This window comes from Panthera onca, chromosome F1 (genome assembly GCF_046562875.1).
Source record: "Panthera onca isolate mPanOnc1 chromosome F1, mPanOnc1 haplotype 2, whole genome shotgun sequence".
Classification (NCBI taxonomy): domain Eukaryota; kingdom Metazoa; phylum Chordata; class Mammalia; order Carnivora; family Felidae; genus Panthera; species Panthera onca.
Window position 1 is genome coordinate 1,442,351 of NC_138355.1, and position 24,931 is coordinate 1,467,281.

At 44.6% G+C, this 24,931-nt stretch overlaps 1 long non-coding RNA gene across 1 annotated transcript in view; it reads left to right on the top strand.

Annotated features, from left to right (window-relative positions):
* Window positions 1-24,931, top strand: part of LOC144614857 (uncharacterized) — a 715,444-nt gene that overhangs the window by 497,030 nt on the left and 193,483 nt on the right. The gene's annotated exons all lie outside the window — the stretch shown is intronic.

The window sequence follows — 24,931 nt, forward strand, 5'->3', positions numbered from 1 at the left end:
AAGAACACACATCCATTTCTGGAGGTGATGAATATGTTTAGTACCTTCGTTATAGTGATGGTATTACAGGAGAGTGCATAGGAGAAAATTCATCAAGATGTATACAATCAATGTGTGCAATTTGTTGTAAAAAGAGGGAGACAGAGAACATAAAGTTAATGCAGCAAGTGTTAACAGTTGGTGAATCGCAGTTAACAACTGATGCATTCAGTTGATCAATATATCAAGATGCTTTGTCCTATGCTTGAATTCCTCCGCCCACCACCCCCACAGGTTTCAAATTGTATCAAAATTAAGAGGCCTAGAAGCTGTGAAGAAAGCATTTGTGCATTCCTACTTAGCGATGCACAATGTACTCTGTCAACTGAGAGAAGGGGCAGAGCTGAAATAAAAACAAAGTTATTTATTTGGGGTCTCAGAATTGCAGTTTGGGAAAGACACATGTGGGCAGAAACCAAAAGAGTGCCTCTACCCTCCCCACCCCCATCCAGGGAAGAAAAGTAAGAGGTTTTTGAAGACAAAAGGGAATGCTTGTATATGTCATTTACTAAGAATTCTGATGACCAAGATTGGTGTTGGTGGCAGGAAAGTAAACTTGGTGACCGTCACTGGTTTCTAAGGCTATCACTAAGTGGGGTCTCTCACTATAGCAAGCTGCAGGTGTTTGGGCCGAGTCCCTGGAAGAGTTGCAGTTTGGCCCGGTTCCAACATTTGTGGTTCTCCTACCGGCAAGGATGTGCATAAGGCCCATCTCCATACTGGCCTCTGGATCCGTTTGAAAACCTGTTGACATAAGTGACTATTTCATTTCACCTTTCACAATGTAATATATTGAAGAACATAATATTAAGAAGCCAAAAGTGAAGCTTGGGCTTATGTCCATGTTGTGTTGAAAGCAGGCAACCCAAACCCTAAAGCCCTTAATGCAGTGGCTGGCACACAGTAGGTCCTCAATATATGGTTCTAATATATAGGGGGGGGTGTTGGCTACCAAGCAACCATTTCACATTCTCTGGGCTCCCCAGGGACTCTCACTGGAGATAGTTGGGTGGTGAGATTGTGGCTGAGACTCCCCTTGCCCAGCAAGAAGCAGACGTAGGTCTGAGATCAGGCCAGTAGGAAGCTCCCTCATTGGAACGGGAACCTCCAACAGCTGGAGCTCCTCCCACCTGAGTGGTGGCACCCTAACCACTCTGTCCTTGCCAGGCGACTATTCGCAAGGGTCTTTTTTTCAGGAGCTACCCTGCTTTCAACCCAGTCCTCCAGGCCCCCCTTGGACTCTGGGAATGCCCATTATCCTTCCAGCATATTTTCTTTCCCCTAGGCTAGTCAAAATCATCTTCTCTGGCTTATGGCACTGACAAATGGAGAAAAGGGACTCTGAATATCCTCAGCAAGAGGGCTGCTCTGAGCTGTCTCCAGTCCTAGTGACCAGAGGGCTGAAACCCGGGCGTCTCTTGAGAGCAGAATGCAAGTCCTTTAAATGGACTTTAAGGCCTTAATAGAATATTGGAAGATTGCCAATCCTTCTTGTTCATGCCACTCCAGCCCCACTGGCCTCCTAGCTATTTTTCACACCCAGTGGCACACTCCTACCTCAGGGCCTTTGCACTTGCTGTTTCCTTTGCCTGGAATGTTCTTCCTCCAGAAATCCCCCAATCTACTCTTCTCTTCTTTGTTCAAATGGCATCTCCTCATGAGGCCTCCCTCAAGCACCCTACTTCAAAAATACAAACCCCACCTGTCTCCTTTGCCTACTTCAGTTTTCTCCAGAAACTTCCAACATACCACATCATCTGCTTATTTATTTTTCTGTCTACTTCCTACACCCTGTGAGGGCAGGCTTTTGCCCATCGTGCTCACTTCCGTATCCTCAGTACAGTAACATGGCATGTGGTAGGTGCTCAATAAACGTTTGTAAACCCGAGTTGCCGTCTGGTTGGACGCGGTCAGGAACTTGGTGGAATAAGCATTGGTCACAAAGAGTCTTGGAGATCCTGGCTGACAAGTGCCCTATTGGAGTCCTGGAAGGATCCCACTCTGCCACTCTCCCAGTGACCTGCGTGTGGGGGAGAGCGCCACGTAATGCTTGGCCAATCTGGGTGGAGAACCACTGTATTTTGGAGGACTCCATAATAATAATAATAATAATAATAATGACAGCTTTTATGGTTGCTGGTCTTTTTTCCTAGGTCTCGGTTAAGTGCTTTACATTCACTATCTCTTTTATGTCTCATATCGTTCCGATGAGGTGGTTCTATTACATCCATTTTATACATATACATATATTTTAATGTTTATTTATTTTAGAGACAGAGTACAAACGGAGTCGGGGAAGAGACAGAGGGAGACAGAATCGGAACCAGGTTCCAGGCTCTGAGCAGTCAGCACAGAGCCCGACGCGGGGCTCGAACCCACGAACCATGAGATCATGATCTGAGTCAAGTTGGACGCTAACCGACTGAGACACCCAGGAGCCCCTATTACATTCACTTTAAAGATGAGAACCCGGAGGCTTGGAGCGTGTCAAGAACAGGCCCCACCGCCTCAGGCCACTTCCCTGCAGCCTGGCAAGGAGCAGATCTAGGAATGAACAATGCATTTCTGCCCTGCCCAATAGAGGGGAGTGGGAGCTTGGCCGCTGGGCGTGGGAGGCGGGGCTTCCTGCGGAGGCGGGGCTGCTGGTGGTAGGGGCCCAGAGCGTTCGTCCGCCTGAGGACCTTCCCTCCAGGGGCCAGGCTGCGTGGTCTCCGCAGCGGCTCACCGGAGGGGCAGGGCGGCTGCGCTGCGCAGCTGCACGGCCAGGCCTGAGGTCATCGGGCGCTTGGCCCGCCCCGCCGCGGCTGCAGCTGCGCACCTGGAGAGTGGGCACTGCCGCCACCTGGGCTGGGAATGCAGCAGCGTGCGCGGCCATGGTCTCCAGCGCCGCGGCTAAGTGGGCGCAGGGTGCGGGGGTGGCGGGAGGGCAGCCCCAGGCCCCCGCCCCCAGCGGTTGGCTGACCGGCTGCCCCCTCGTCTCGTCCCACAGAGTCTGACACTTGACAGAGGCTGCTGCGCACCGTCAAGAAGGAGATGGGTGCTGGAGGCGGAGGCGGGGGCGAGTGGCGCGATCCTGGGGGAGGGGGCTTCCAAGCCACCCTGGGAAGGGTCTCCGAAGGAGAAGTGGCCAGTGGTGGTGGCTGGGACGGCCATTTCCGGTTTGGGGCTCACCTGGCTGGGTATTTGCCTCCCGCAGAACTGGAGGTGGGTGAGTTTCGGGGTGGGGGTATAGGGGGACTCTGGATGTTTTTATGCTGTGTGCAGGGGTGGGTGCAGTGGGAGGGCCCCCCGGGTGTGGGGCACCCCTGGATATGTCTGGGTAGGACCTCCTCTTGTGGAGGAGGCTGTGGTTAGATCTCAGTAAGGTGAGGCAAGCACCTGGGGGTGCTGACTGGGCGTATTGGGTGGTGGGGGGCTGAATGGAGCTGCAGAAGGAAGACCAGACTTTGGAAGGGGGGAAAGGTTCTGTAGCATCCACACAACTCCTGAAACAGAATGCTACGGGCACCAGTGACAGTCACAACAAAGTTTGTTACAATGAGAGGTAAGGCCAACCGATCGGGACCAACATTCTTGATAAGAGTGAGGCCCCGAACAGCCGGGGTAGAGAGTTTTTATAGCCGATCACATCGTTTTATCATCACCTGGGTACAGAACAAAGAAACATTTTCCAGATGAGTCAGAAACAGTTGCCAGATGAGTTAGAAACAGTTGCCTAATGAGGTGTTTATTTTAGACTTTCTGCCTCTAAGTTGCAACCAGTGGATCTCCTTGACCCTGCCTCTGATGCTCTTTTCTTTGAACTTTTGTTTCCTTAATTGGTGAAGCCTAATTTACAAGAGTATGAGGCATAGTTTACCAGAGTAAAGCGAGGCTGTTATCTCTTAACCTTCAGTATCAACACAAAGCTGTTATTTTTCAAGCTAAACATTAGCCCTACACTACAATTTAACCCATACATTTCCCCTTTTTCTTGTCAGTGAATCAATCCCTTGATTCATCATTAGGAACTAAGGGGATATAATTGGACCTAATCACCATAATTTTTATTTCACTAACTCGCCTCTTGACATATTGTACTAACCAATTGATAATGCATGGGCCAATAGTTAACCCGAGAAGTAACAATAGCAGTGGCCCAGATACGGCGGTAAGCAGTGATGTGAGCCAGGGGGACCAAGAGAATAAACTCTGATGCCAATTATTGCTGGCCTCCCTGGCACGTTCCCTGGTCCTAAGATTATCCCTGACCAAACTGAGAGTGTCTCGGATTACTCTGGAATTGTTCGCATAAAAACAGCACGTTTCTCTGAGGGCCACGCAGAGGCCCCTTTCCTTCATGAAGAGTAAATCAAGCCCTCTTCCGTTTTGTAATACAACCTCGGTAAAGAGTCTACTTAGTGTTCCAGCCAAGAAATTGAAGTTTCCAAGTAGCCTAGGTCTCGGTCTACTTGCTTGCTTACGGTTTTGAAATTTTGGTCCCCCACAATGAGTCCAGCAGTTCCAATAGCTGTGGATCCTGCAATTCTCAGTCCCACTAGGAGTGGAATGAGGACTGGTGCTGCCCTTTTTACCCTGGTATGTTAGCAAATTTTTGTTCTTGATCCCTGTGTCCACATCCATAGGTAACCATATAGGGGTTTTCTGGGACCGGAGGAGTGAAGCCTGTTGGCTGTTTATAATTAATAACTAAAGACACCCATGAGTCCCCACCAAGTCGCATAAATCAAACAAACAACAAAAAAAAACAAGGCACAGTGGAATAGGTATTAGATGCTATCACCTTCCCCGTGACAGTGACCCTGAGTTCCCATTGGTATGGCCAAAAAGATAGGGGATGCAATTCCATACAGCCCCCCACACTTAACACCATACAAACCCAGAAATTTATTATTATGCCCGCATCAGTCTTAGCTTTAAAGGATCCTCTGGGTGACTTTGAACCTTCCATTGCTGTTTGTTATCTGGTTCTGTATCAGTCTGGGTTGTTCCCACCTTCACACAGTTTTTCTTAACCTGAGAGTGATGAATCCAGGTTCGGACACCATCTACCTTGACGGCCATGTTCATAGTCAGAATCACGGTGTGTGGTCCTTTCCAGCATGGCTCCAGGGTTTTAGGCCCCTGCCTTTTGACCCAGACTAAGTCTCCTGGTTGAAAGGGGTGGGTAAGAACAGGGGGATGAGCGAACGCTTCTCTCAAGGCCCTGCTTATTTCCTTCTGTACATGTTGCAGGGCCATGAGTGAAGCCAGCAAATGGTCCCATTCCAACTGTTCCATTACGTCGTCTCCTAGCCTCGGCAGGATAGGTGGAGGTCTGCCAAATAAAATTTCATAAGGGGAAAATACCTTGATAAATGGAGTACAAAGCACTCGCAAAAGGGCAAAAGGCAGGACATCAACCCAATTTTCGCGTCTCAAGGGACAATTTGGTTAAGGTCTCTTTTAGGGTCCGATTCATCCTTTCTAATTGACCCGAGCTCTGGGGTCTATATGTACAATGTAATTTCCAATCTATTCCCAATGCCCAGGCTAGACCCTGGGACACCTGCTCCGTGAAGGCCGGGCCATTGTCTGATCCTATGCTCAGAGGCAGCCTGAATCTAGGAATTATTTCATTTAATAATTTCTTAACTGTGCCTGACCCGTTTCTGATTCAGTGGGGAATGCCTCGAACCACCTGGAGAAGGTGTCTACAAACACAAGCAAGTATTTATATCCGTATTTCCCTGGTTTAATCTCATTAAAATCTACTTCCCAAAAGCGGCCTGGCTCAATCCCTCTATCTCTTTTAGCTTATGAATCCTTCCTATTTGCACCCTGATTTACTTGGGCGCAACTTACACACCTTTCAGCCATCTCTTCAATCTCTTTTCCCAGCCCTTGCGCCCTGAACTTTCTCTGCACTAATTCCGCCATCCTCGTTTTTCCCAGATGAGTCCCTTGGTGGAGCTGACACACCATGCACCACCCCAGTGCAGCGGGTAAGAATATCTTACCTTCAGGATCTTGAAACCACTTTTGTCCCGGCATCTTACTTCCCCCTTTTCTGGAAATCCACTCCAAATCTTTAGGAGTGTAACTGGGCTCCAGTGGAAGCAAGTGCTCTGTCAAGATCTGAAGCTCCAAGGCACTTTCACTTTTAGTTAGGGCAGCTTCTCGGGCTGCTGCATCAGCCAGGCGGTTTCTGATTGCCTCTAGGGAGTTGCCTTTTTGATGTCCTGGGCAGTGAATGGTTGCCAGCCTTGCAGGTTCCCAGATGGCTGCTAGAATATCTAAAATTTCAGGTGTATTTTTGATGGCCTTGCCTTCTGCCATGAGGAGACCGCACTTTTGATAAATGGATCCGTGTACATGCGTGGTTGCAAAAGCATAGCGGCTGTCCATATAAATGTTAACTGACTTGTTTCTTCCGAGTTTTAGGGCTTTTGTTAGCATGATGAGCTCTGCACGTTGGGATGAAGTTCCTGGGGGAAGGGTCTGTTGCCATAAAACTTCACGGTGTGTCGTCACTGCAGCACTGGCATACCTTTGCCCTTGAAACACAAAACTACTGCCGTATGAAAACATGCTGATATCAGGGTCATGTAAAGGAATGTCTGTAAGATCAGAGCAGAGAGACGAGATCGTTACCAAGGTTTCTGGGCAAGAGTGCAGAGGGGGATTCTGTCCTTTGGGTAGCAAAGTGGCTGGGTTTAAGGTTGTGGGAGCACAAAAACGTATTCAGGGCTCATCGAGTAGCAATGCTTGATATTGGGTAATCCAAGCATTTGACAGCCATCACTCTGGGGGAACCCGCAGTAAAGTTTCCACTTCATGGGGCCCCGTGATAGACAATGCTTGCCCCAAGGTTAGTTTGTCTGCATCTTTAACTAGAAGCGTGGTGGTGCCAATTTGTCAAATGCATGGGGGCCATCCAGAAGCAACTGGGTCCAGCCGTTTGGATAAATAAGCCACCGGTCGGTGCCAAGGTCCTAGGTTCTGAGTCAGAACTCCCTTGGCTATCCCCCCTTTTTCAGCTACAAACAAATGGAATGGCTTGGTGGGATCTGGCAAAGCCAAGGTTGGTGTGGTTATGAGAGCATCTCGTAAGGCTTGGAAGGCTTTAGTTTGAGTCTTTCCCCATGTGAAGCACTCTGGAGATCCTTTGAGACTGGCATACAAATGGGCTGCCAGTTCAGCAAAGCCAGGTATCCATAGTCTGCAGTGGCCTGCCGCCCCAAGGAACTCGCGGACTTGTTTGCGACTTCTAGGCTGAGGAATATCGAGTATAGCCCGAATTCTTTGTTCAGTGAGATAGCGCTTACTTTTTTTAAGGTTGTAACCTAAATAGGTCACTGCAGTACGACAGATCTGTGCTTTTCTGGATGACACTCGGTACCCCAGTTTTTGTAGGAGACTCAAGAGTTCTTTGGTGGCACTCAGGCATCCTAAATGAGAGGGGGATGCCAACAAGATATAATCAACATATTGCAATAGAGTTACCTGTGGGTTGGAGATCCGAAATGGCTCTAAATCTTGGTGCAGGGCTTCATTAAAAAGAGTAGGAGAATTTTTTTTTAATGTTTATTTATTTATTTATTTATTTATTTAATATATGAAATTTACTGTCAAATTGGTTTCCATACAACACCCAGTGCTCATCCCAAAAGGTGCCCTCCTCAATACCCATCACCCACCCTACCCTCCCTCCCACCCCCCATCAACCCTCAGTTTGTTCTCAGTTTTTAACAGTCTCTTATGCTTTGGCTCTCTCCCACTCTAACCTCTTTTTTTTTTTTCCTTCCCCTCCCCCATGGGTTTCTGTTACGTTTCTCAGGATCCACATAAGAGTGAAAGCATATGAAATCTGTCTTTCTCTGTATGGCTTATTTCACTTAGCATCACACTCTCCAGTTCCATCCACGTTGCTACAAAAGGCCATATTTCATTTTTTCTCATTGCCACATAGTATTCCATTGTGTATATAAACCACAGTTTCTTTATCCATTCATCAGTTGATAGCACTGCTAGGAATTTATCCAAGGGATACAGGAGTACTGATGCATAGGGGCACTTGTACCCCAATGTTTATAGCAGCACTCTCAACAATAGCCAAATTATGGAAAGAGTAGGAGAATTTTTAAATCCCTGGGGAAGTCGTGTCCAGGTGAGCTGTCTGGCTTTTCCCTCTTCAGGATCAGTCCATTCAAATGCAAATAATGGCTGGCTTTGTGGGGCCAGTGGGATGGCAAAGAAGGCATCTTTTAAGTCTAGAACTGTATAATACACTTGAGAAGGGGGAAGCAAACTAAGGAGAGTATAAGGGTTGGGCACAGTGGGATGAATGTCCATTACCCTGGCATTTACTGCTCTTAGGTCTTGCACTGGCCAGAAATCAGATGAGTTAGGCTTCCGGACTGGAAGAAGTGGAGTATGTCATGGCGACTTGCATGGGATCAAAATGCCAGAGTCGTGCAAACGCTTGATGTGAATAGCGATTCCCCGCCTAGCCTCCCCGGACATGGGATATTGTTTTAGTCTTACCGGAAGTGCGGATGCCTTAAGTTCTACTATTATGGGAGCATGATGAATTGCCAGCCCAGGTGGATTGGTTTTAGCCCATACCTGGGGGAAATTCGCCTGGAGGCTTTTAAGGAGGGGATCGACTGCATGGACATTTTCATTAGTCACTGGAGTGAGCAGGCCCTCTTCCCCAAGTGGCACAGTCACCGTTACTGTTGTTGGGTCATCCTGGCCGACTTTAATATGCATACCCCCTTTAGTGAATTTCAAAGAAGCCGTTAGTGTATGTAGTAGGTCTCTACCTAGTAATCCAGGATAGGGGCATTCAGGCAGGATTAGGAAAGAATGTGTAACAGTTTTAGGGCCTAAATCTACTTGTCCTTCAGTGGTCCATTTACAAGTCTGTGACCCAGTTGCTCCTTGCACCAGGGTTGCCCCTTGCCTGGTGGGGCCAGGATCTTGTTTTGGAACTGAAAAGGTTGCCCCAGTGTCCACCAAGAAGGTCTTAGGTTGCCCCCCCCTATATTAACAGTAACCAACGGCTCAGAAGGGGCCACGAAGCCACGGCCCCGTCAGTCGGAATCGACTCCCATCACAGATACCTGGGGTGGCTGAGTTTTGCATTAGGCTAGTTGGGGCAATCCTTTCTCCATTGTCCCTCTTGTTTGCAATATGCACACTGGTTTTTTCCTAGTGACACTTTAACCTTTTGTTTATCTTTTTTCTTTTGTCCAGACCAGAATTCATTGGGAGTTCCAGGTCCTCTTCCCTCACGGGCATCCAGGAGAGCCGCCACCACCCTACTTAATTTTTTTTTTTTTGTCTGTCTTTCTTCCTGAGAATCCCTATTGTTGAAAACTTTTTGGGCTATTTCAACTAACTCAGATAATTTTTTTCCTTCAAACCCATATACTTTTTGTAACTTTTTCCGAATGTCTGGGGCTGCCTGTGAGACAAAAGCCAGATTTAATGCCCTTCTATTTTCAGGTGCTTCAGGGTCAATAGGGGTAAATGTGCCGTACGCCTCCATGAGCCTTTATAAGAAGACTGACTGGCTTTCCTCAGCTCCCTGAATTACTTCTGTTACCTTAGACGTGTTTGTGGGCCGGCGGGCGGCCGCTCGGTGACCTCCCAGTAGAATCTGGCGAAATAGGGTCAATGACTGCCTACCGTGAGGAGTGTTTGGGTCCCAATTCTCAGGATGCAAGGAAGGAAAAACTTCCTAGAGCACAGCAGGATTCTCGGTGGGTTGCCCGTTTGGCCCCATCACTAATTTCTGGGCCTCGCGTCGGATCTTATCTCTCTCCTCAGTGGTGAAGAGAACCTGTAAGAGCTGCTGGCAGTCATCCCAGGTTGGCTGATGGGTCACAAATATAGTGTCAAGAAGAGAAATTAATATTTGGGGTTTCTCTGAGAATGAGGGGTTTTGAAGCTTCCAATGATAAAGGTCACTAGTAGAGAAGGGTACATAAGTCATAAAGGGTCGGATATCACTCTGCAGGGGTGGCCCCGGATGAAGGGGTAGGGCAGCAGGAGGGGGGGGTGGAAGGGAGTCCCTGACTGGGTGTGAGACAGGCTCAGGAGAATGTCCTGACTCTGGCTTGCCTCCTGATCTGAAGCATCTTGACCCGTATTTTTTTGGGAGAGAACTATAGGATGGCGGGTGCAAAGTTTCTTCTTCTTCCTCCGGTGCAGGTGATAGAGGGGGCAGCCGCTTGTTCCCGTCAAGATTCTTATTTTGAGCTCCAGAAGGGCTGCCTTTGAGTGGTAAAGCCTGTACTTTAGGGAGGCAAGGGGGAAGGGGAAGGAGAAGTTTTAACCAATCTGGAGGGTTTTCGATGATGGTCCTCCATGCCCCAATTTATGGGATTTGGTCTTTGTGCCTAGAAAAGACGATATCATGAACCTTATATACCAATATAAGGTCAAAGGTCCCCTGTGGAGGCCATTCCACCTGAAAGGTGGTCCATTCCACCTCGCAGAGAGTTCAAAGGACTGGCTTTTTAACATCGAGGCCGAAAACTGAGGTAGGTCTCCTATAGTCCTGGAAATGGGTTAGTATGAGACTCAGAAGGGTGGGGGTACTCTGATTTTGACTCATGAGAAAGATAGGCAGAACTGACAAGGACTCACAGACAGTCAACAGGAAGAAGACAATTAAGACATGAAGAAAACACAAGTTTGAGATCTCTAGGTCAGTAGGCCGTGGCAGCCACCTGAAACTAGGATCCTTCTTGACAAAAACCAAACCAAATGGGGTCCACCAGCATCCCGGTAGGATCCCTGACTCTGGGTCTATAGCCGGGTCCAGCAGACCCTCCTGAGTCATTCAAATGGCACACCCCAAGAATTCCTTACCTCTCCCAATCCCGAGCTTCTTCCCAGGGGTTGGAGGAACAATCTGAGGAAAGGGCCCTGTTTCAGACCTTTAACTTTCCCAGCCAATGCACCAAATGTTGCATCCACACGACTCCTGAAACAGAATGCTACGGGCACCAGTGACAGTCACAACAAAGTTTGTTACAATGAGAGGCAAGGCCGACGGATCGGGACCAATACTCTTGATAAGAGTGCAGCCCCGAATAGCCAGGGTAGAGAGTTTTTATAACCGATCACATCGTCTTATCATCACCTGGGAATAGAACAAAGAAACAGTTTCCAGTTGAGTCAGAAACAGTTGCCAGATGAGTTAGAAACAGATGCCTAACGAGGTGTTTATTTTAGACTTTCTGCCACTAAGTTGCAACCAGTGGATCTCCTTGACCCTGCCTCTGATGCTCTTTTCTTTGAACTTTTGTTTCCTTAATTGGTGAAGCCTAATTTACAAGAGTATGAGGCATAGTTTACAAGAGTAAAGCAAGGCTGTTATCTCTTAACCTTCAGTATCAACAAAAAGATGTTATTTTTCAAGCTAAGTGTTAGCCCTACACTACAATTTAAATCTTACAATTCACTGTGGAAAAATGCCCCTCATCCCAGATCTCTCCTTTCCCACAAACTCTCAGTCCTTGCAGCCAACCCCAGGAGCCAAAGGACTCCCCCCCGCCCCCATCCATGAAAGCCCCTGGCAAGTGGGTTACTACTCCATTTGTGGGCTTGTCCCCCGCTGTTTTGGCAGGTGGGTTTCCCTTAACCCCTACCCCACCCCCACATGCAGTAGAGTGAGAAGCAAGCAAGGTTCAACTGTTCCTCTGCCCCTTCCCTCTCCTTGGGGCCAACTGGGAACCCAGTCCAACCTTTAGTTTCTAGCACTGGACTGCCCGTAGAGGGGAGAATCCATAGTGGTTGGTTCCTGGGAAGCATTTAGATGCTTGGATTGTGTGTGTGAGTTGTGTGTAAAGCATGCACATGCCTGTGTGGGCGAGGACATGTGGCTGTGAGTGTGTGCCTCTGAGAATGTCTGTGCATCGGTCTGGAGATATCCAAGTATATCTTCTTATTGGGTGTACATGGGTCTGTGTGTTTATGTGTTTTCGTGAGCATGAGGTGTATCTGTGTACATGGGTGAGGCTGTGACCATGTATGTGTGATTGTATGTGTGTCTATAGCCTGCCTTATGTCACTTCACATCCTGGGATCCCGTCACTGCTGAGCTGCCTCACACCTGTATCTTGAGTCCTCAGCCTGAGACCACAAATGCCCGCAGACCTTGGGGGCTGGCCTCATTTCTGTGCCTGTGTAGTGTGTTGAGGATGTCCGCATCTGGTGTCAGCACTGAGCACCAAGAAGCCCCTCCCTGCCTGGTGGCAGACAGCCACCAAAGACAGCCTTGAAGCCAGGACCTGTTGCTGCCCCTCCCTGCTCAGAAAGCTTGGGCATATGTCTGCATATAGGTCTCTAGGTGTGGCATGTCCTGCGTTGTTGAAAGAATCAGCTCCAGGGCTGACTGTAAATTCTAGCATTACTTGCTTTCTTTTTTTAAATTTTTTTAAGGTTTATGTATTTTTGAGACAGAGACAGAGCATGAGTGGGGGAGGGTCAGAGAGAGAGGGAGACATAGAATCTGAAGCAGGCTCCAGGCTCTGAGACGTCAGCACAGAGCGCAATGCGAGGCTGGAACTCACAGACCACGAGATCATGACCTGAGCCAAAGTCGGACGCTTAATGGACTGAGCCACCCAGGCACCCCTCATTCTAGCATTTCAGAATAAGTTGGGGTGTGTGGAATTCCTCAGAAAGGCCCAGATGTTTTCAGTTTAGGCCTCTTAGAGGCCCTGTGGGGACCTGAAGAAAGCTCTGTGTAGATAGACCACCTTCCAACAAAACATACAGACCTACAATATTCTGAGGACTATGTTAGGGGAGGGTGTCTCTAGCACCTCCCCCAAAAGCCTTCAGGTTAAAAACCTGCAGACTCTTTGTTCATTGTTTAACCAAACCTGGTTGTAATATGTGCTCTCCAGATGTTTGCAACTGGAATGGCTGTGTTTTCAAGGAAATGGTTGGCTGTTCAACTGGGAGTGGGGGCCACAGGCAGAGGAATGTGTGAAAAAGACATCTGCCTCTGGGCAGGGCTCCAGCTGGGACCCTGGTCCCAGCTCTGCCAGCAGCTCCCTCAATGCCCTGAACAAGTCCTTTCCCCTCTCAAGGACTCAGTTTCCACATGTGGAGAAGGGGCGACCTTGGAGGTCCCACCCATGTCGGTCTAGATTGGATTATTGGCCGCGGGGTGGGGGACTGGGGTGGTGGCGTGGGTATACTTTGCTCCTGGTGAGCAGAGGTGTGGGCCTCCATCCTCTCTCCTGGGGGCAGCCGAGTTTGGGGCATGGAATGAGCTTTCTGCCTGACATGAGGCCAAGGCCATCACCTGATCAGAGGGACCTGTGTGCCATCCCACTTGGTGCATCAGGGGGGCAAGGACAGAACCTTGCAAATTTGGGCAATAGGCCTCTAGCGCCCTTTGACTCTGGATCTGCAGTCAGAAGGCACAGCTTACAGTAGTGAGTTGGTGGCTGATTCTGAATTCTGTATTTCTTGGGGCATATTGTTTCAGGAATCAGAACTTCTGTTTACTGGGGGATACTCTGTTCTGTATCCTGTGTGTACAGGAAACATTCTGAGGTGAGTGCGATTGTCCCCACTTTACAGACAGAGAAACTGAGCTTGGAGGGGAGACATGAGTTGCTTGAGCACACAGCCAATAGGGTGCGGAGCCAGGGACTTCACCCCCAGGTCTGTCTGACATGAGAGCCAGGCTTTTCCCTGTCATAACCCAAACGTGTCCATCCACATCTATGCAGCACTGCAACCTCAGCACATGTGGAGCCATGATTTCGATTGCACGGATGTGAAAACTGGCCCAGAGAGAATAAATGATGTCCCAAGGGCAGAGAACCAATAAAGGACAAGTTCAGATCTTCTGTTTGTGAGCCATTTGTTCAGCCCGGGTGTCCCCTGAGGGCATGGCCACAAGCCCATGTCCCACCAAAGCCGACTTCCTCTCTCCTTCCCTTTCTCTGCCCACCTCTTTGGGGAGCATCTCCCCCAGTAACAGAGAGTCAGGCTCCAGTGGAGTGGCATAGGGAAGCTCTTTGCCTAGAAATCCAGGAGTGAAGTCAACTATTCCTTCTCCCCATTTTCTGGGTTCAGAGGAGGCACATCCCTGCCTGTCACAACCTTGCCCAGAGACACCTCCCACCCTTCTTTCTGGAACTGTTGGCTTAATAGTCAGTTGCTTTTTTATTTTTTACTATTTAAAAAAAATTAATGTTTTTATTTATTTTTGAAGGAGAAAGAGAGACAGAGCATGAGCGGGGGAGGAGCAGAGAGAGAGGGAGACCCAGAATTCGAAGCAGGCTCCAGGATCTAAGCTGTCAGCACAGAGCCCAATGCGGGGCTCAAACCCACAAACTGTGCGATCATAACCTGAGCCGAAGCTGGACACTAGTGCACTGTACCATCTGAAAAGTAGGAAGAAAGCTTTAACTTGGTAGACTGTTACCAAAGAACTTCTGTAAGTTAGTTTTGGAAGTTACAGGAAAGGCAAAGATAGAACAGACAGCGTTTTGATCATTAAGGTGCTCATAACAGAATAGAGCTGTCCCTGGGGTTTTTGAAACAGAAAACTTTCTGTGGTTTTTAAAAATAATTTTCAAAGGAATTCATTTTTATTCATGGCCATTTGTTCACTTCACAAGTAACTCTTAAGTGCCTGTTAGCTACTAAGTGATATCCTGTTGTTGTAGAATACAAACTTTCAAAAACCAGTCTCTGCACCACAGGAGTTTGTTGTTACCACTGTCCTTTGTATTATTTACTCTATTTAGTGCGTACTAGGTGCCAGAGTCTCGTAGAGCTTATAATTATAGTTGTTATTTTGTATTGGCATTTGTTCCAGTTACCGTAAGTTTATGGTGAGGAATCCGAGTTTTCAAAGACTGGGTAGAATCTACGGTAAGCGTGCAGAGTGAGTAGTTCAGTTTGCCAGGTAGAGAGGCAGAAGGACCAACATTTGTATGTTTGACAAATTTGTAAACTGTCACGATTACGTGCTTGGCGGAGTACACAGCAGTACAGAGGCGAAGGTGTACGAGTGAACTTAGCAGGATTTATGAGCAGCTGGGTTTTGCTGGTAGAAAACGTGTGCTATGGCAATGGTTGGGAATGAGGTGAATACCTAGGTAAGACAAGCTTATAGAAGTTTGTTACTGCTATAGAAAGGAGTAGATCTTACCCGATAGGCCTTGGGAAATTTCTTCGGTAGAATGCTTTTAGCAGCAAATAATAGGTGACTTCTACAGTGACTAAAAGAGTAGGAACCAGAAATGTTTTGACGGTTCAGTGATGTCATCAGGATCTCAGTCGTCTCTTGTTCAGTTTTGGAGTTGCTGGTATTTTTATTTCTCCTTTCCGGGGTGGCTAATTAGCAACAGCTCCAGGTATCATATTCTCACATGGCAACATCCAGTGGGTGGGAAGGACTGCTTTTCTTTAGGTGTTTCTTTTCACTAGGAAGAGGCTTGTAGTAGACTTCCTCTAACATTTTAAAGACTAGGTTATGTCACATACTCATTCCTAAACTGGTCTCTGGTAAATCGGGTACTGTGATTAGCTTAGAATAATCCTTTCTCTTTTTGAAGCCAGGGTGAGGCCACCTTCTTTGTGTATGGAGACAATAAATATCCAAATAAAGTTGTGATTCTCTAGCAAGAATGAAGAATATGGAATGGCTCTTAGGGAGGGAGCTAGCAGTATTTGATGAAGGGATTTTGGAGAATTTGTAGCAGAAGGCTAATAAGATTAGATTTGAGTTAAGACACTCTGGTTATGGCATAAAATACAGATCACCAAGCCTTTTTCCTAAAGAGCCAGTGAATATTTTAGGTGCTGTGGTCTCTCAGCTCTGCCCTTATAGTGTGAAAGCAGCAATAGCAATATGTAAGTGAAGACATGGGAGTATGTCCCAATAAAACATTATTTACAGAACCAGATGGCAGGTTGGATTTAGCCTGTGGCCGTAGTATGCTGAACCCTCATATGGAGGATAGGTTATAGGAAACCACATGAAGAGACTGGGAGGCAAAGGAAGCTCTTGTTTTCTTAGCCTAGTATTAGTCCATTGTGACACTTTCAGCTGTGTAGATTGAAAACGTCAGGGGGTTCAATTTATTCCATTAATTTTTTTTTTCTTTGCCTTTTGTCTTTATCATTTGTTTTGCTTAATTTTTTTATTCATTTAAGGAATAACAATAATATTTGGTGGTTCTTTTTTTCCCTGTGAAAATCATCAGTTAAGAACTAATGTTTGACTAGGGCAGTGGCAGAGGAAAGATAAAGCAGAGACAGAAACAGTATAGTTAATATGAATTTGTGATTCCTGAATATAAAAAGTTAGGAGGAGAGAGAGAACTCTCAGATGTTTCAGAGGTTTCCAGGTTGTGTGCCAGCATTTAAATTGGACATGAAGAATGAGTAGAACTTTTTCAGATGAAGAGAGGAGAGCAGCAGGAATGAGGACACAGTAATTATGACTTTTTGATTATTTTGGAAATAACTGCCTTTAATAGGTGAACTATGTTTTTAATTTTCTAAGAAATTAAAGAAAAGGAACAAACAAACAAAACACTATAATCAGTAGTATGTTTTTTTACTGGGTCTTATAGTTCTGTTTTCTCTAGAATGATTCCTGATACTTCTTTTGGTTCCTATCTGCCAGAAAAATGAACTAAGTCCTGGTTAGTTGGAGAAAATTAACTGATTTTTCGTATTTGAGAGGAACTTGTATAAGGTAGAACAGAGTGGCAAACACCAGGATTCTCTTTTTTTTTTTTTCTGAGTAAAATAGGATTGTTGCTTGTTTCACACTTTCTGACATCATGATTTCATCTATTCCTTTTAAACCTTTCTTCAAATGAATATATAGGAATGTAGGAATTTTCAAGACAATACAAAGGAAAAGAGTTTCCAGGAAAGGTATTCTGTGACATAACCTTCTGACTGTAACCACGTGTAAGACATCAACCCAAATAATAAAAATTGCATATAACGCAGTTGGTTAGAGGCACCCCTATGACACCCAGATTTGATTATTCACTAGAAGAGCTCACAGACCTCAGCATATAGTTGTACTCATGCCTGTGGTTTGGTATGGCGACAGGCTAGAAAGGTCAATCAGCACAGAGAAAAGGTGCATGGGGTGAAGGCCAGAGGAGACCAAGCGCACACTTCCAGGAATCCTTTTTCTATGGAGTTAGTAGGATGTGTTTAATTCCTCCAGCATGAAATTAGGACAGCACAAGTGAAATGTTGTCTGCCAGTACGAAGCTTATGGATACTCAGTGCCCAGGGTTTCATCAAATGCTAATCACATAGGCATCTTCTCCTTAGCATGTCCCCAAATTCCAGGTTTCCAGAAGGAAATCAAGTGTACGGCCTTAAGCACATTGATAGTACCAGGACTTAGGCACAGTGAACCACTCTTAACCAGCTAGGGAATGGTGGGAACCCTCCTTAAATCCAAGATCCCAGGGAACAACCAAGGGCCAGTCATTCAAGTAGGATGTTCTGAGGGTAGCCATCTTTGGCCTCCTGGATGAAGCCTGTTCTGCATAAGAATTATAGCCCAGATGTCATTTTTGGTGATGTCTTAAAATTTTATTTTACTAGCTACTAATATGATGGTTACCATGGTACTGGTTTCAGTTTCATCATCCATATGAAGTAGGTATTTGTACAAAAATTACTAGGGCAATAGTAGGTCATTATAATCTTTTTTTAAGTGATTAAGATTTCATTATGATTCTTAGATACGATAAATATAATTTTTGATTTAAAATTCAAATAAAATCTCTTAATTGTATGGAAACCCAGGTTTGTTCATATAGTGCTGAATCCCTGTTTATAGTTATAAGATATTTGATCATATTCACCAATTGTTTTCTTGCCTAAGTATACGAATAACTTTTGTATTTTTGTACTTTGCCTTATGTATTTTCATATACTTGCATATGGGAGACAGTTCCCCTATTTTGTTTCTTTGATCTCTATCTTAATTTTCAAGGTGACTCTATCAAACGTTAGTATATGTTAAGAGTAGCTTCAGTGGATACCGTGTTTTGTTGTTGTTTTTGTTTGTTTATATTAATGAGCCTTATTTTTTACAGCGGTTTTAAGTTCACAGCAAATTATAATAGAAAGCACAAAGAGTCTCCATATACTATATCATGCTCCCGTACACGCCTAACCTCCCCTGTTGTCAACATCTTGCACAACAGTGGTCCAATTTAGTAGTATATTTTTTCAGTTCCTTTGTTTAGTTTTGATCGAGAGTGCATGCATGTGTGTGAGCAGCAAAGGGGCAGGGAGAGAGGGGAGAAAGGATCCTGTGCTGTCAGCACACAGCCTGATGCAGGACTTGATCCCATGAACTGTGAGATCATGACCTGAGCTCAGATCCAGAGTTGGACGCTGAACCAACTGAGCCACCCAGGCATCCTGACGACAGTGGTGCATTTTATATGGACACTAACTCATCATTTTCAGGCAAAGTCTCTAATTTGCATTAGTGTTCAGCCTTGGTGTTATACATTCTATGAGTTTTAACAAATGTGTAATGATGTGAATCCACCTTTGTGGTATCGTATGAAAGAGTTTCACTGCCTTAAAAGTCTTCTGTGCTGTGCCCATTTATCCCTATATTCACCCCAATCCTAACCTTCATATTCCTGCTCTTTCCAGAGTGTCATATAGTAAGAATCATAGAGTGGATATCTTTGAATGTTTAGAAAATTAAAATTCCCTCGTGATTAAATGTGCGCATTCAAGATATTCTTTGCCCTTTGTTTTGTTTTGTTGCTCATCAGTAGAGGATATGATGATATATGCCTTCCTGAAAAAAAGCATGATTTCTCTAGATATGTGTCACCTAATGGGGAGGGTTGAGAAAAATGACATCATGAACCACTACACAGCACTCACATTGGGATCATCCTCTTCTGTGATATGAGGTGGGTCTAGATAGACGCTCTAGCAATGGAAGGAGACAGTTTCAAGAGGTTAGAACTTTATCAAACTGGAATGCCAAATCTTTACTTCTTACCTTGCCATTGGAAATAAGGCCAGGGAGAGTCTGCTGTGGTTTGGCCATGCTGCAAAGTACAATAGCTATAGAGCACACTTTGTGAGTGGTGTTTCATCCTAAAACTGAACAGTCTCTACTGAAGAGCTGGTGAAGTTCTGCCGTGTTACAGCAAAATAAACATACTGTCTTTTAACTCCTCTAGGAGTGGAAGTCCAGAAAAATCATGCTAGTTTCAGTTTGACATTGTCAGCTCATGATAATCATTCTCCTAACGATACCATTTTCCTCCAGTGTCATAGAGTCGGTCCGTGATGGACATTGTAAACATCAGTTCACCTGTAGGTGTCAGATTCCGATAAAACCTATTCTGGCTTTTGGTCAATAAAGAGGAGAAAGTAAGATTTCCTAGTGCTTTAAGCCTACGAATGGTATAATTACCATTCAGTGTAGTGTGGTTTCCAGGTGTGGTCCCAAAGGAATACTTTTTAAGAAATCTTAAGCCGTACACTTGTAATTTCCTATATTTTCGATTGTTGATTTAACATGTATTTTCTTTATTCTTTAGGAGCCGATAAGAATGCTGAGGAAGATTCTATAACCAGGTAGGATTTTTAGTGATTTATAAAAATGACATTTGTTGGGGCACCCGGGTGGCTCAGTCGGTTAAGGGTGTGACTCTTACTTTCAACTCAGGTTTGTGAGTTCAACCCCACGTCGGGTTTTGCACTGAGAGCCTCCTTGAGACATCTTTCCCTCTTTTTGTGTGCACTCACTCTCAAAGTATAAATGAATGAAATGAAATGAAAGGAAATGAAATGAATGAACTGAAAATTATGTGTTTCTTAAAGGAACACAGAGAACAAAAGCAGCTGTTGAGTGTTCTATCCTGGACTAGACACTATATCCTACGCATAACATCTGTTAAGTTATATAGTCATTGTATAGCTTTGCAAAGTGGCTGTGTTATTGTAGCCTTTTTATTACTTTGGCGACTGTAGTTCAGGGAGGTTGATTACTTGCCCCATGATTCCATAATTAATGAGTAGCTGACCTGGGGGTTTGCCCGTCAGCTTGTTTTGCTACCCCATCCATTCTCTGGTTTCTCAGCAGCACTGAGATGAAGATACAGATCCTAGGGCAGATCAACTCAGAATGTCAAAGGTAATAATGTCGGAACTCTAATTTAGGGTTTTCTTAAGAACCCAGGTTAGTCCAAGCATTTGCCCTTATATATTTGACCAGTAGTGCTAACAAAAGTAATTAGTGTAGTGGTAACTAGTCCCTTGTTTTTACCATCAGAGATTTTAGGGTGGATGTCAGCTATGGCCATGGTGTCACGGCTTTTACATAATAAGCCAGATCTAGTCAGGCACTTCCTTAGATGTGGTGATATCCCCTCTTCTTGAGACAAATGAGTTTTCTGTAAGGGAAGGATACATAGTTGTAGACCATGTTACATTAATTAAATTCAGCCTGTATTTCGAGGATATTGCCATATGATTCTCTGTTGCCTAAGTTCCCAGTCTGGTTTCCCTTTGGGCTAGTACATTTGTCTAGTTCTAGGAAGCTTTTTCTTTTTTTGGAGATTTTTTTTCCCATGTCTTTTCTGTACTGTGTTTTTGCCTTTTTACTTTCTTCTCTGGTTTTCTTGGTATTTCTTTTTTTTTTTTTCCATTAATTTTTCCACTTCTGCCAGCTCAGGACTCTCCATTTTTCCAGAGGCCAAATCAAAAGCCCTTAGAATCTCAAGATTTAGGGAACCTCAGAGATTAATTCATCAAAATACCCTCTGGCACTTCAACCTCTTTTTAACCTCCTTGCCCAATGGTTGTTTCCATGGAGAATTTGAAACTCAAAAGAGATTGAAGTGGCCTATTTGGATATGATAAGTGATTAAAAATTAGGTTTACATTTGGGGTTTCTTTCTTTCTTTCTTTTCATTCTTTGTTTTTTGTCTTCATCTTGCAGCAAATGTTTTAATAATAGAAAGCTGGGAAGTGGGTCTAGTAAATACAATGAAGGAGGGTAAGAATCGAATTAGCAGAGGAGAAGAACAATAGGAATAATAGTTTTAGAAAAGATGTCAGAACATGAGGATTTATGCCAAGTGAAATAAATGTGAATGACAGGAATGAAGGACGCAGGATTAGGGGAGTTGTTTAGAAAGGCATATTCAAATAGAGAGTTCAAGAGGGTCCTGACCAGGTTTCTGCTTTCTTGTGTGTTAGTTTCATTGAAGGTGCGAGCATACCTCAGATTTTCTGATGAGAGAGTTTAAAGATCATTTGAGCTGCTGGGAAGAGTCTGTTTACAGCAAATAGAAATATGATATCATCTACTTCCTTCCCAACTTGGGGAGGATGGCTTAGATCCTCTCAAGGAATTGGGGGGTGGGGGTGGAGATTCTGAACAACAGAGATGTATGGCTCAAGGCAAGCTGTCTCCTCACTCCACCTGTTTTCCTAAATCTGTGATGCCCTTCCCACGTACTTGTAGGGCTGGGCAGGGATAGGACTGACTTGTAAAACCAGTATGGGAGCTTCATCTGGACAGGTGATAACATGCCTATGTTGAGGTGACTGTGTGGATAACTGAGACTCCCAATTAGCTTGTTCTCCAAGAGCAAAACATGGCTTCTACCCTCGCTCATTTGAGCCCATCCTTGTTGTAGGAGTCTGTGCCTTCACAGGCTAAAGATTGAAAGGTTGGGAATGCCACAGAACCGTGCCAAAGAGTGATGTAGGAGTGGGAGCTCATAAGGAAGAAAATATTCAGGCAGCGTATAAAGAAATAGAGGCACAACTACCAGGACCATTTTGATCGCAGTCTCTCTGCTTGAGTAGCTTCATGCCCCTGAAGGCTTGGAAGGTCTTGCTAGTTATTATGGACCTAAATAAGGCAATACCAGTGTAGGAACAAAGTTGGCCTTGTGAACTTTTAATCTTTTAATCTCTAGTTAGTTCTTCCACTCATAACATAGAAAACTTTGGTATATTTACTTAAACGGAGGTCTACCTGACACACAATGTAATATGTGATACAACAACTCTGGATGTTCCACCATGCTCGCCATAAGTGTAGCTCCCATCTGTTAATGTATAATTCTATTACGATACCCTGACTAGATTCCCTATGCTGTACCTTTGAGACTTGCGATTTATTCATTCTATAACTGGAACCCTGAACTTCCTTCTCCTCTTTACCTATTTGTTCCATACCCCCACCTTCCCTCCCTTCTGGCAACAGTCAATTCTCTGCATTTACTGGTCTGTTTCTGCTTTTTCTCTGTTTGTTCATTTGTTCCCCTTTTTAGATTCTACACAGAAGAGAAATCATATAGGATTTGTCTTTCACTGTCTGACTTAATTCACTTAGCCTCGTACCGTCTAGGTATATCCATGATATTGCAGATGGGAAAATCTCATTGTTTTATAGCTGGGTAATATTCCATTGTGTGTGTGTGTGTGTGTGTGTGTGTGTGTGCATGGGTGTGTGTGTGTGTTTATGCATTTGTGAGTGTTGGGTCTGTTCATGTATTGGTGGACACTTCGGTTACATATCTTGTCTATTGTAAATGCTATAATAAAGATAGGGGTGCATATATTCTTTGAAATTAGTATTTCCATTTCCCTTTGGTAAATAAATACCCAGTAGTGGAATTACTGGATCCTATGGTATTTGTATTTTTAATTTGTGAGGCCCCTGTATACTGGCTTTCATTGTGGTGATACCAATTTACATCCCATGACCAGTGCACAGGGGTTTTTTTTCTCCACACCCTGAGAAACGCTTGTTGTTTCCTGTGTGTTGAAACTGAGCCATTCTGACAGATGTGAGGTGAGAAGTCATTGTGGTAAAGTTTATAGATATAATTTTCAACAATTTCAGAGAATTCCCTGCCTGTCACACTTGGTTATGGAAACTCAGACTGGGTCTTTCCTGGAGATTTCACAGGTTAGGACAGGTGGAGGCAAAATAGAGAACTGAAAGTTTTTTTTTTCAATATATGAAGTTTATTGTCATATTGGCTTCCATACAACACCCAGTGCTCATCCCAAAAGATGCCCTCCTCAATACTCATCACCCACCCTCCCTTCCCTCCCACCTCCCATCAACCCTCAGTTTGTTCTCAGTTTTTAAGAGTCTCTTACGCTTTGGCTCTCTTCCACTCTAACCTCTTTTTTTTTCCTTCCCCTCCCCCATGGGTTTCTGTTAAGTTTCTCAGGATCCACATAAGGGTGAAACCATATAGTAACTGACTTTCCCTGTATGGCTTATTTCACTTAGCATGACACTCTCCAGTTCCATCCACGTTGCTACAAAGGGCCATATTTCATTCTTTCTCATTGCCACATAGTACTCCATTGTGTATATAAACCACAGTTTCTTTTACAGGGTCCAAATTTTGAAAGACCTATACTCTGAAAACCGTAAAACACTTATGAAAGAAATTGAAGGTGACGGAAAGAGAAAGACATCCGATACTCATAGATGGGAAGAATACATATTTTTAAAGTGTCTACACTACCCAAAGCAATCTACAGATGTAATGCAATCCCTGTCAACATACCAACAGCATTTGTCACAGAGCTAGACAAACAATCCTAAACGTTGTATAGAACCACAAAAGACCTTGAATGGCCAAAGCAATATTGCAAAAGATGAAAACTGGAGGTATTGCAATCTCACATTTCAAGTTTTATTCCAAAGCTGTAGTAATCCAAACAGTATGGTGGGTACTGCGTAAAAAATAGCAACATAGCTCAATGGAATAGAACTAAAAACCCAGAAATAAATCCACCACTGTATGGTCAGTTCGTTTTCCACAAAGAGGAAAGACTATCTAGTGGGGAAAAGGCAGGCTCTTCACCAAATGGTGTTGGGAAAACCGGATAAGCCACATGCCAAAGAATGAACCTGGACCAATTTCTTTACCATACACAGAAATAAACTCAAAATGAATTAAAGACCTAAATGTGAGACCTGAAACAATAAAAAATCCTTGAAGAGAGCACAGGCCATCATTTCTCTGACTTTGGCTGTAGCAACATTTTACTAGTTATGTCTCCTGAGCCAAGGGAAATAAATCAAGAATTAACTATGGGGACTACATCAACCTACAAAGCTTTTGCACAGTGAAGGAAACCGTCAAAACTAAAAGGCAACATCGGGGATGGGAGAACATATTTGCAAATGTTATGCAAATCCTGTAAAGGGTTAGTATCCACAATGTATAAAAAATTGATACAAGTCAACTTCCCCCCCCAAAAAAGCCCAGTGTAAAAATGAGCTAAAGACATAACAAGACATTTTTCGAAAGACAGCATACAGATGGTTAACAGACACATGAAAAGATGCTCCTCAAAACTACAACGAGATACCACATCACACCTGTCAGATTGGCTAAACTCCAAGACACAAGAAGCAAGTGTTTGCGAGGATGTGGAGACAAAGGAAACCTCTTGCACTGTTGGTGGAAATGCAAATGGATGCGGCCCCTGTGGAAAACAGTATGGAGGTTCCTCAAAAAATTAAAAACAGAACTCTCCTATGATCCAGTTATTGCACTACTGGATACGACCCAAGAAGATACAAAAACATGAATTCCATGGGACACATGCACCCCTGTGTTTATTGCAGCATTATTTCCAATAGCCAGCGCAAGAGTCCACTGACAAATGAGTGAACGAAGAAGTCCTATATGTATGTATGTGTGTGTGTATACGTAATCCATACACACACACATACACACCCTGGAATATTACTCAACCATGAAACAATGAAATCTTGCCAGTTGCAATGAACTGGATGGAGCTCGAGAGTAGTATTGTAAGCAAATTCAGGGAAATACACATAACATATGATTTT